General features: G+C 38.3%; 1 protein-coding gene and 1 pseudogene across 6 annotated transcripts in view; both read left to right on the forward strand.

Moving 5' to 3' along the window:
* MAGI2 (membrane associated guanylate kinase, WW and PDZ domain containing 2) overlaps positions 1 to 12,006 on the forward strand; it is a 1,430,555-nt gene that overhangs the window by 286,054 nt on the left and 1,132,495 nt on the right. The window lies entirely within an intron of this gene.
* On the forward strand, positions 1,774 to 3,021 carry LOC143686653 (DNA/RNA-binding protein KIN17 pseudogene; annotated as a pseudogene).

The following is a 12,006-nucleotide window of genomic DNA, read 5'->3' on the forward strand; positions in this document are numbered from 1 at the left end:
TCAAACTTATGGCCTTGGAGTATAGGTGAAGAGGTTCTCAAGACTGGCTAATGGAAGAAGAAAAGAACTTTGGCCTAGTTTATGAGTGGATCAGCTTCATGTATTAATGGCAGTTAAACAGACTGCTGTTACATGCCAATCCCATTCAAGTAGTTCATATGAATATCAGCATTGCACAGAGGGAGAACTGGTCTGCAGTGATGATACATATATGCATCCCTGGGCAGTAGCCTGAAGAAACAGAATTTGAGGGTAAGAAAAAAGGAAGCCTGGAAAAGAGGCATGTGGCTCTTATTCAGACCCAAAATATACATATGTTTTTGTCTCATGTCAATGGGCCCTTGTGAGTATCCATTGCAGAGGCAGCAGTGGACAGGATGACTTGTCCTCAGGCCCTCCAATATCTGCACAGCCATGGCAGGAATGGAGGTTATTCAGGGGCCCAAGAGCATACGCTCCTTCTCACCAAAGGGGAGCAACTACAACTGCTAAATGCCCATCCTATCATCAGCAGAGACAGATGCTGAGCACTTGATGCAGTACCATCCTTTGAGGAGGCTGACCATCATGGAGGGGCAGTGATTCATCTTCCAGGACCTGCATGTATTTCCATACGTTTGCTTTCCATGCCTGTCGGAGCTCTGCTTGTACTTTGAATGGCTCACAGAGTAAGAGTTACAGTTAAGAGTTAACTGATTTACCAACCAGGGAGACTGAACAGCAAAAGAATCTACCGCCTTCCTCCAGTAACAATGACCCCCTTGTTCTAGTTTGCCAGCTGCTGGAATGCAACACACCAGAGATGGATTGGCTTTTAATAAAAGGGGATTTATTTTGTTCTTCAGAGGAAAGGCAGCTAACCTTCCACTGAGGTTCTTTCTTATGTGGAAGGCACAGGATGGTCTCTGCTCATCTTCTCTCCAGGCCCCTGGGTTCCAACAACTTTCCCCCGGGTGACTTCTTTCTGCATCTCCAAAGGCCTGGGCTGAGCTGCGAGTGCTGAGATGAGGAATGCCAAGCTGCTTAGGCTGTGCTACATTCAGCTCTCTCATTTAAGCACCAGCCAATTAAGTCACATGTCACTCATTGCAGCAGACAGCCTTTTAGCCGACTGCAGATGTAAATCAGCAACAGATGAGGTTCAGGTACCACTGGCTTAGGTCCGCAACAACAATACTAGGTATGCTCACCTGGCCCAGTTGATAACTGAATCTAACTAACACACCCCTCCTCTGGCTGAAACCTGGCCCTATCCAGCCTCTAGACAATTGGTGTGAACTTGCTCGGAATCCGTGTCTCTGGAACCAGAGCATGCCCTCGGCGTTCCCAGGAACTTCCTACAGCCCCAGTTTCCCCGGGCCTCAGCGGGATACGGAGGCCCAGTCTGGCTCCGCGAACACTGCACACGTACACACCTCCACCCCGTTCTCCTTCCCCCCTGACCAAACTCGTCCACCCCTTCAATTCTGCCGCTTGTGCTGCAAGCTGCCACACCACTGCCCGGAAAGAACATCGTAGTACCCCCTCGCTGAATCTGTCCAGACCTCACCACGGAAGCGCAATTCCTCCCAACGCCCCGCCCACCTCGCGTTTCCGTTAGTTTTCTCATCCTCCTGCCAAAGGGAGAGAACCTTTGCGAGAATTGGGACCCACCTCCTTCCGTCACTCATCTGCCATCGGCATTTGTCCCACCCACCGTCACCATTCCAGTTCCGCTTCCGGTTGACTGGGCACTGGGCTTCGAGTTGTTACTGTCTTGCTGCAGACCCTACGATGGGGAAGTAAGACTTTCTCACGTTTAAGGCTGTCGTCAGGATCAAGTCCAAGGGACTTCAAAAACTGTACTGGTATTGCTAGATGTGCCAGCAGCAGTGCCAGGACGAGAATGGCTTTAAGTGCTACTGTATGTCAGAATCACATCAGAGACAACTGTTGCTGGCTTCAGAAAATCCTCAGCAGTTTATGGATTATTTTTTAGAGAAGTTCCAAAGTGACTTTCTAGAACTTCTCAGGAGATGCCTTGGCTCTAAGAGAGTTCACAACAACACTGTATATAAAGAATATATCAGCCATCCAGAGCATCCATATGACTGCTATTCAATGGGAAACTGATTTTACTGAGTAGTTGGGCAGAGAAGACTTGTACAAAGTGGATGAGACACCAAAAGGATGGTATATCCAGTACAATTGGAACTAAAGGGGAAAAAAAAGAAGAAGCAGGTCCTTGATAAAGAAAAAGCTGCCAAATTTATTGACAAGCAAGTCAGAAGAAGTCTTAAAGGAAAAGAATAGGGGCCCCCCATTTTTACAGAATTAAATAGACAAAATGATGAAGAAAAAAGTTACATTTGATTTGGAAAAAGGAGCATGCAGTTCATCAACAGCATCTTCCACATCAAGTTCTTGGGGACCAAATGCTTTGAAGATGATAGGGTCTGCAGCACCATTGAAATGAAAAGAATCTTCCCATAGCTCAGTTCAATCAAACAAACAAATCTGCACTTGATGAAATCATGGAGATGAGAGGGGGAAAGGAAAGAACTGCCAGAACAGACTATTGGCTACAGCCTGGAATTATGAAAATCGTGACCAAAAAATTTGTTCAAGCTGAAACTTGACCAGACTCATTTACAAACAGTGATACCAGCACCAGGAGAAAAAGATTCTAGTTCTAAATAGGGACTAGAGAAAATGAAGGTACTCTAGAATCCATCAATGAGAAGACTTTTTCAGCTACCATAGTCATTGAAAATGAAAAAAATTACCATGGTCATTGAAAAAATTAGAAGAGCACAGAGTTGAAGGAATGTAAATGAAGACAACTCTAAACTTGCCTAAGTTTGAATGTTTGTTAACAATACATTAAAATTCCAAAGCATCAAACAGGTGTACTCTAAGTCATTATAAGACTCTGCTGTGTTAGGGTGTTTCTTTTGTAGCTTACAAAGTCAAAAAATGTGCTTTATTTATTTTATGAATGCTTTTTTTTCTTTTATAGAATCTTTATTATGAATGGCCAATGTTAAAAATGTGAAACATATGGAAGTTGTTGCTTGTAAAGTCATTTGCTTACTGTAGCTGCAGAGATGCAACATTTAGTTCATTCCTATATATGAGAACAGATTTTCTTCCTGGGCCATATAATTTGGAATTTGCTTTTTGCCAGAGTCATGATAGTAAAATAATACTATTCTATCCTTTTGCATCTGGCTTATTTCACTCATCATTATATCCTCTCTATATATCCATGTTGTCATATGCTTCAGGACTTCATTTTGTCTTACTGCTGCATAATATTCCATTGTGTGTATATACCACATTTTGTTTATCTACTCGTTGGTTGACGAGCACTTGGATGGTTTCCGTCTTTTGGCAATTATGAATAGTGCCGCTATGAACATTGGTGAACAAATGTCTGTTCACACTGCTGCTTTCAGTTTTTGTGGGTATATACCTAATATTCGTAGTACTGGTTGTAGGGCAGCTCAATATTTTACTTCTCTAAGGAACTGCCAAACAGCCTTCCACAGTGTCTGAACACATTATACATTCCTACCAGCAGTGAATAACTTCCATTTCTCCACATCCTCTCCAATATTTGTAGTTTCCTGTTTGTTTAATACCAACCATTCTTATCGATGTGAGGCTATATCTCACGATAGTTTTAATTTGCATTTCCCTTACAGCTAATGAAGATGAGCATCATTTCATGTGTTTTTTATCCATTTGTATTTCTCTTCTGAGAAATGTCTATTCATGTGCATCTTTTGTCCATTTTATAATTGGGTTGTTTTTTGTTGTTAAGTTGTATGATTTCTTTATACACAGGATATTAAACCTTTATCTGGTATATGGTTACCAGATATTTTCTCCCATTGAGTTGGCTTCACCTTTTGGATAAATTCCTTTGAGGCACAGAAGCTTTTGATTCTAAGGAGTTCCCATTTATCTTTTTTATTTTTCATAGCTTGTGTTTTGGGTGTAAAGTTCAAGAAGCCATCTCCTATCATTAGGTCTTGAAAATGTTTCCCTATATTTTATTCTAGGAGTTTTATGGCACTGTCTCTTATGTTTAGGTCTTTGATCCATTTTGATTTAATTTTTGTATAAGGTATAAAATGGAGGTCCTTTTTCATTCTTTTGGCTATTGATACCCAGTTCTCCCAAGCCCATTTATTCAAAAGACTATTCTATCCCTTTTCAGATCTTGATGTATTGGAGTAGCTAGAGGGAAATGCCTGAAACTGTTGAACTATAATGCAGTAGCCTTGATTCTTGAAGATGAGTGTATAACATACAGCTTTTATGGAGTGACCGTGTGACTGTGAAAACCTTGTGTCTGACACTCACTTTTTCTAGTGTGTGGATAGATGAGTAAGAAAATAAAGCCAAAAATTAAATAAATAATAAGGGGCAGAGGGCATATAAGATATTTGGGGTGTTCTTTTTTACCTTTATTTTTATTCATATATTTATTGTTTTGGAGTAATGAAAATGTTCAAAAATTGATTGTGATGATGAATGCACAACCATATGATGCTGTGAACCATTGATTGAACACTTTGGATGATTATGCAGTATGTGAATATATCCTAATAAAATTACACTTCAAGAAAAAGAAAGACTTGGCAGAAATTTATACTTGTTGAATGACTCATTTATAACTTCATAAAAGAGAATGTTATCAATATATTTAGTCATTAATAACATGGGCTAAAGCTACTATTTTTCTTCATCTTGATATGCTTACAGTTTTGATTGTGAAGTAAATATTTAATAATGTAACTCCAAGAATGTTTACATGATATTTCAAATCAGGGAGCAATAATTCAATTTCTCATTCTTTTTCATCACTGCAAGTATTTCAGGATGTCAAGCTTGAAAGAAATTTGTTGTACTATGAAGTCTCTGTCTGAGAAGACTACAGAATCCATAGTATCTAAACTCTATTAAATGCTTATATTGAAAAAAATCTGTCCCTATTCAGTGGATATGTGGGCCTTGTCGAAGATTAATTGACCATAAATTTGATGGTCAATGTCTGCATTCTCAATTTGGTTCCATTGGTCAATGCTTCTATCTGTGGCCAGTAACATGCTTTTTTGACCACTGTGACTTTATACTTAGCTTTAAAGTCATGGAAGGTTAATTTTCCCACTTCACTCTTCTTTTCTAAGATATCTTTAGGTATTCAAAGTTTCTTTCCTTTCCACATAAATTTAATAACTAGGTTTTCCAAGTCTTCAAAATAAGTTGTTGGGATTTTAACTGGTATTGTGTTGAATCTGTAGATCATCTGGGGTAGAATTGGCATCTTAACAACATTTGATCTTCCTATCCATGAGCACAGAATATCTTTCAGTCTATTAATATCTTCTTTGACTTCTTTAAGCAATGTTTTATCATTTTCTGTGTACTGTTCATTTACATCCCTGGTTAAGCTTATTCCTAAGTACTTGATTCTTTTAGTGGGTATTTTGAATGGAACTTTTCCTTTATTGTCTCCTCAATGAGGTCATTATTTGTACATAGAAACATTACTGATTTTTTTATATTAATCTTGTATCCCATCACTTTGCTGAATTTATAATCTCAGACAGCTTTATCTTATGTTTCAAGATTTTCCACATATAGGATTCTGTCATCTGCAATTAATGAAAGTTTTAGTTCTTCCTTTCCTATTTGGGTGCCATTTGTTCCTTTCTCCTGCCTTATTGCTCTAGCTAGAACTACAAGGACAATGTTGAATAATAGTGGTGACAATGGGCATCTGTGCTGGAATCCTGTGAAAGGATTTATGTGCCCTAAAAAAAAGCAATGTTTTAATTCTAAACAATCTTGTGAGAGCAACAGATTCTTCTGATCCCTATTCAGTACTGTATGTTGGAAACTTTAGTTATATTATCTCCATGGAGATGTTACTCAATCAAGTGTGGGTATTAAACTTGATTAAGTAGAGACATGTCTCCACCTATTCCAGGTATATCTTAATTAGTTTACTGGAATCCTTTAAAAGAAGAAGTACTTTGGAGAAGCTTCAGAACACTGCAGAACCATGAATTAGAGAATTCTTCTTGAGAATGATGGGAGAACAAGGAGATTCTGAGGGAACAGAGAATACTGCAGAACCACAAAGCCGAGAGTCCACCACACAGTGACTTTTGGAGATGAAGAAGGAAAATGTCTCCAAAGGAGCTCCATGAAACAAGAGCTTAGAGAGAAATCCAGCAGACACCACCATGTTCACCATGTGCACTTCCAGCAGAGAGAGAAATGCTGAATGTCATTGGCCTTCTTGAACCAAGTTATCTTTCTCTGCAAGACTTAGATTGGATATTTCTATAGACTTGTTTTAATTAGGACATTTTCTTGGCCTTAGAACTGTAAACTAGCAACTTATTAAATTTCCCTTTTTAAAAGCCATTCCATTTATGGTATGTTGCATTCTGTAGATCATCTGGGGTAGAATTGGCATCTTAACAACATTTGATCTTCCTATCCATGAGCACAGAATATCCTTCAGTCTATTAATATCTTCTTTGACTTCTTCTAAGCAATGTTTTATAATACTAGGACAGATTTTGGTACTGAAGAGTGGGGTGCTGCTGCAGTTTGCAAATACCAAACATGTTGGAATGGCTTTTTAAATGGATAAGGGAAAGATTCTGGAGGAATTGTGAGGAACTTGAAAGAGAAGGCCTAGAATGCTTTGAAGAGATTGTTGGTAGAAATATGGACTCTAAAGATGCCTCTAACCAGGCTCTAGACAGAAATGAGGCATGTATTATTGCAGACTGGAAGGAAGATGATCCTTGTTTTAAAATGGGAGATAATCTAGCTAAGTTGACTAGTGGCTTTGGCTAGAAGACAGGTTTTATAAGCCATGAACTTGGATATTTAGCAGAAGAGATTTCCAAATTAAATGTGGGAAGCACAGCCTGGTTTCTCCTTGCAGCTTATGGTGAAATGCTACAAGAAAGAGATAAACAGAGAACTAAAATCTTGGGTACAAAGAAACCAGAAATTGATGTTCTAGAAAATTCTGGACTTCCAGGAAGGGGAACCCCAGTGAATAATTTCCTACATGAGTATTTAACCAAATGTGGAACCAGTCAGCCATTTTAAAGAAAACCAGGATCAGACATGGAGTTATCCGGGAAGAACTTGTGGAAATTCCTTATGTCTGATGGGCCTTATTTGAAACTACTGTGTAAAAAGCCAATGAGAGTATTGCTAGCTCTGTTTAAAGAGAACCACTGCCAGGTGGGACTGAGAGGGTTAGAGAATGGTCACATTGGAGGAAAAATAACTTCAGAGGCAAAACCATGGAGGCTGGGGTCTAAAGTCAAGAAGCCTAAGGCCAGGAGAGCGGACCCATCCAAGCACATGGAGAGGGTGAGTTTGCTCCAAAGGCAGAGGATGGGCCTTACATTTCATTGCAGTAGAAGAGTCATGCCGCCTCAGGCCTTGGAGAGGGTCAAGCACATTCCTTGGGGTTTGGAGAGACTTGGAGTTCTGGGGCTGCCACCACATGGAGAGGCTGAGTGTGTGCCCCAGAGATGGCAGAGAGCCTGGGTGCAGCCCTGATCCTTGCAGAGGATGGAATGAGAAAAAGATGTTCTCCCCAATGTCCCCCAAGTGTGCATTTGGAGAGAGGTGGGCCACTGCATAGGCCCTTGGAAAGCATATGATTGCCACTTTCTAAAGCCCCATAGATAAATGACTCTCAGACTTTGAAATCTAATGGAGTTTGCCCTGCAGGTTTCCAAAACAGCTTGGGTCCAATGACCATTGTGTTCCTTCCTCCCTAAGGAAATGGGTATACGTAATCTATGACTGTTCCTCCTTTGTATGTTGGCAGCAAATAACTAGCTTTGAATTTTTATAGGTCCAGAGCCAGAGGAAATTTTGTTTTAGGACAGACCATGCCTGTAACTAACTTTGAAATTTTGTACTGATTTTTACTTTGTATAGTGTTTGTAATGCTACTGAAATGGTTTAAGATTCTCTGATATTGTTATGAAATGAATGTATTTTGTATATGGGGAAAACATGTATTTTTTAGGGTCCAGAGGGTGGAATGTGCTAGTTTGAAAAGGTTTATATACCCTAGAAAAGCCATGTTTTAATCTTAATATACCTTGTGGGAGCAACGGTTTCTTCTAATCCCTATTCAGTACTGTATGTTGGAAACTTTAATTGGCTTATCTCCATGGAGATGTGACTGCATCAAGTGTGAGTGCTAAACTTGATTAGGTGGAGAAGGTGTCTCCACCCAGTCCAGGTGGGTCTTGATTGGTTTTACTGAACTCCTTTAAAAGAAGAGGCACTTTGGAAAAGACTAAAGGACAACAAGAGAAAAAGCTATGAGATTCTGAGAGAGCAGAGAATGCCACAGAACCACAAAGCAGACTGTCCACCCACCAGCCAGCAACTTGGAGATGAAGAAGGAAAATACCTCCCGGGGAGCTTCTGAAGCAGGAAGCCTGGAGAGAAAGCTAGCTGACTGTTATCATGTTTGCCATGTGCTCTTCCAGCTGAGAGAGAACCCTGAACCTCACCAACATTCTTAAACCAAGGTATCTTTCCTTGGATACCTTAGATGGACCTTTCTATAAACTTGCCTTAATTGGTACATTTCCACAGCCTAAAAACTGCAAACTAGCAAATCATTAAATTCCCTTTTTTAAAAGCTATTCCATTCCTGGTATATTGCATTCCAGCAGCTAGCAAACTAGAACATCATCCTTATCTCATTTCCAGTCTTAGGGGGGATGCTTTCAATCTCTCACTGTTGAGAATGATACTGGTTGTGGGTTTTACATATATGCCCTTTTGCTGGTTTGGAACTGTTATTACTTCAGAAAAGCCGTGTCTTTTTCCTAATCCAATTTTGTTGTGGCGGAACTATTGTGTGGGTGGGATCTTTTTGATTAAGTGATATCCATGATGGCGGAACTATTGTTTGGGTGGGATCTTTTTGATTAAGTGATATCCATGGTGATGTGACTCACCCAGTTGTGGTTGGAACTTTTTGATTAGATGGTTTCCATGGAATGTGTCTCCACCCATTCAAGGTGGGTCTTAATCCACTTACTGGAGTTCTTTAGGAGGGAGACATTTTTAAAAACCTCAAGGCTAACACAGAAAGAGACATTTGGAGATGCAGAAAGAAAACGCCCCCAAGGAAGTATTTGAAACAAGAAGCCATGCTTTCCTATGTGACAGTGGTGTTCTCAACACCATTGACCTTTTTTGAGTTAAGATATCTTTCTCTGGGTGCCTTAGTTTGAACATTTTTGTGGCCTTATGTGTTAGTTTGGAAGCTGCCAGAATGTGATATATCAGAACTGGAATGGCTTTTTAAAAGGGGAATTTAATAAGTTGCAAGTTTACAGTTCTAAGGCTATGAAAATGTCCAAATTAAGGCACCAATAGGAGGTTACCTTCACTCAAGAAAGGCTGATGAATTTTGGGATTTCTCTCTCAGCTGGGAGAGCACATGGTGCCATCTGCTAGCTTTCTCTCCTGGCTTCTTGTTTCATGAAGCTCCCGCAGGGGTGTTTTCTTTCTTCATCTCCAAAACTGCATGGATTCTTGGCTCTGATTGCTCTAAAGCTTCTTCCAAAATGGTTCCTTTTAAAGAATTCCAATAAACTAATGAAGACCTGCCTGGAATGGGTGAAGTCATATCTCCATCTAATGCAGTCACACCCACCTACGTGTAATATCTCCATAAAGGTAATCTAATTAAAAGATTCCCACCTACAAAATTGGATCAGGATTAAGGAAACAGTTGCTTTCACAAGATTGGATCAGGATTAAAACATGGCTTTTCTAGGGTACATAATATTTTTAAACCAGCACACAAGTTTAGAGTTGTAAACTTGTAACTTAATAAATTCCCTTTTTAAAAGCCAACCCATTTCTGGTGTATTGCATTCCAGCAGCATTAGCAAACTAAAACAGCTCTTTGTGATATTGAGGAAGTTTCCTTCAATTCCTGCCTTTTGAAGTGATTTTATCAGAAAAGCGTGCTGAATTTTGTTGAATGCTTTTTCAGCATCAATCGATATGACCATGTACTTTATCCCTTTTGATTTGTTACTGTGCTATATTACATTGATTTATTTCCTTATGTTGAAATAAACTTGCATTCCTGGTATAAACCCCACTTGGTCACGATGTATAATTCTTTCAGTATATCATTGGATTCAATTTGCTAAAATTTTGTTGAGAATTTTTTTCATCTATATTCACTAGGGAAATTGGTCTATAATGTTCCTTTCTTGTAGGCTCTTTATTCAGTTTTGGTATTAGAGTGATGTTAACTTCATGAGATGACTTTAGTAGTGTTCCTATTTCCTCAGTTTTTTGGAATAGTTTAAGCAGAATTGGTGTTAATTATTTTTGAAATGTTTGATAAAATTCCCCTGTGAAGCTCTCTGGCTCTAGGCTTTTCTTTGTAAGAAGATTTTTGATAACTAATTGAATCTCTTTACTTGTATTTAGTTGGTTAAGATGTTCTATTTCTTCTTGAGTCCATGTCGGTAGTTTGTACATTTCTAGAAATGTGTCCATTTCATATAATTTATCTAGTTTGTTAGCATATAGTTGTTCATAATATCCTTTTATGATTTTTAAAATTTATTTATGATACGTGGCAATGGACCCCTCTCATCTTTTCTTACTTTCTCCAGCTAGTTAGGGATCCATCAACTTTATTGATTTTATCAAAGAACCAACTTTTGGTTTTGTTGATTCTATCTATTGTTTTCTTTTCTTTCTTTTTTTTTTTTTTTAATTTTTAGTGGTTGTTCTCCCGTTCATCTTTTTGTGCTTTAATCTTAATTATTTCTCTTCTTCTATTTGCTTTGGGGTTAGTTTGCTCTCTTTTCTCTAGTTTCTCCAAGTAAACAATTAGGTCATCATTTTTTGCTCATTCTTCTTTTTTAATATAGGCATTTAGGACAATTTCCCACTCAGTACTGCCTTTGCTACATTCCATAAGTTCTGATATGTTGTATTTTCATTTGCATTTGTCTCCAGGTATTAGACAATTTCTCTAACAATTTCTTCTTGACCCACTGATTATTTAAGTGTATTAATTAATCTCCATTATTTATGAAAGGTCTGGTTCTTTGGTGATTATTAATTTCCAGCTTGTTTCTGTCATAATAAAAGAAAGTGTTTTGTATTATTTCAATTTTGTTAAATGTTTAAAGACCTGGTTTGTGTCCCAGAATATGATCTATTCTTGAGGATGTTCCACAAGCAGAAGAGAAGAATGTTTATCCTTATATTTCACAGTATAATGATCTATATATATATCAGTTAGGTCCGATTTATTTTTTACATTATTTAAATTCTCTATACCCTATTGATTCTCTTTCTGGTTGTTCTTTCCATAGAAAAGAGTGGTGTACTGAAGTCTCCCACTATTATTGTCAAAACATCTATTGCTCCCTTCAGTTTTGCCAATGTTTGCTTCATATACTTTGGAGCTCCTTAATTGGAAGCATTAACACTTATGATTGTTATTTCTTCTTGATGAATTGTCCCTTTGATTAATATATAGTGTTTTTTCTTTTCTGTTATGACACATATACATTTAAAGTTGACTTTATTTAAAATAAGTATAGCTACTCCCAGCTGTCTTTGAATTACAGCTTACATAAAATATCTTTTACTTTCAAACTATTTGTATCCTTGGGTCTAAGATGAGTCTCTTGTAAGCAGCATATAGATGGATCACATTTTTAAATCTATTCTGCCAATCTGTGCCCTTTACTTGGAGAATTTAGTCCATTAACATTCAGAGCTGTTACTGCAGGGACAGGTCTTGAATCTACCATGTTATCCTTTGGTTTTTGGTTGGCAGGTCTATATTTTATTTTCTCCCTCTCTTGTTTGTCCTTTAAGTTATTTTTACTGATACTCTTCAATTCTGTACCCTCCATGATATCTCTCTCTGCTGTCTTTTTTTTTTTTTTTTTCAGCTAACAA

This window comes from Tamandua tetradactyla, chromosome 1 (genome assembly GCF_023851605.1).
Source record: "Tamandua tetradactyla isolate mTamTet1 chromosome 1, mTamTet1.pri, whole genome shotgun sequence".
Lineage (NCBI taxonomy): Eukaryota > Metazoa > Chordata > Mammalia > Pilosa > Myrmecophagidae > Tamandua > Tamandua tetradactyla.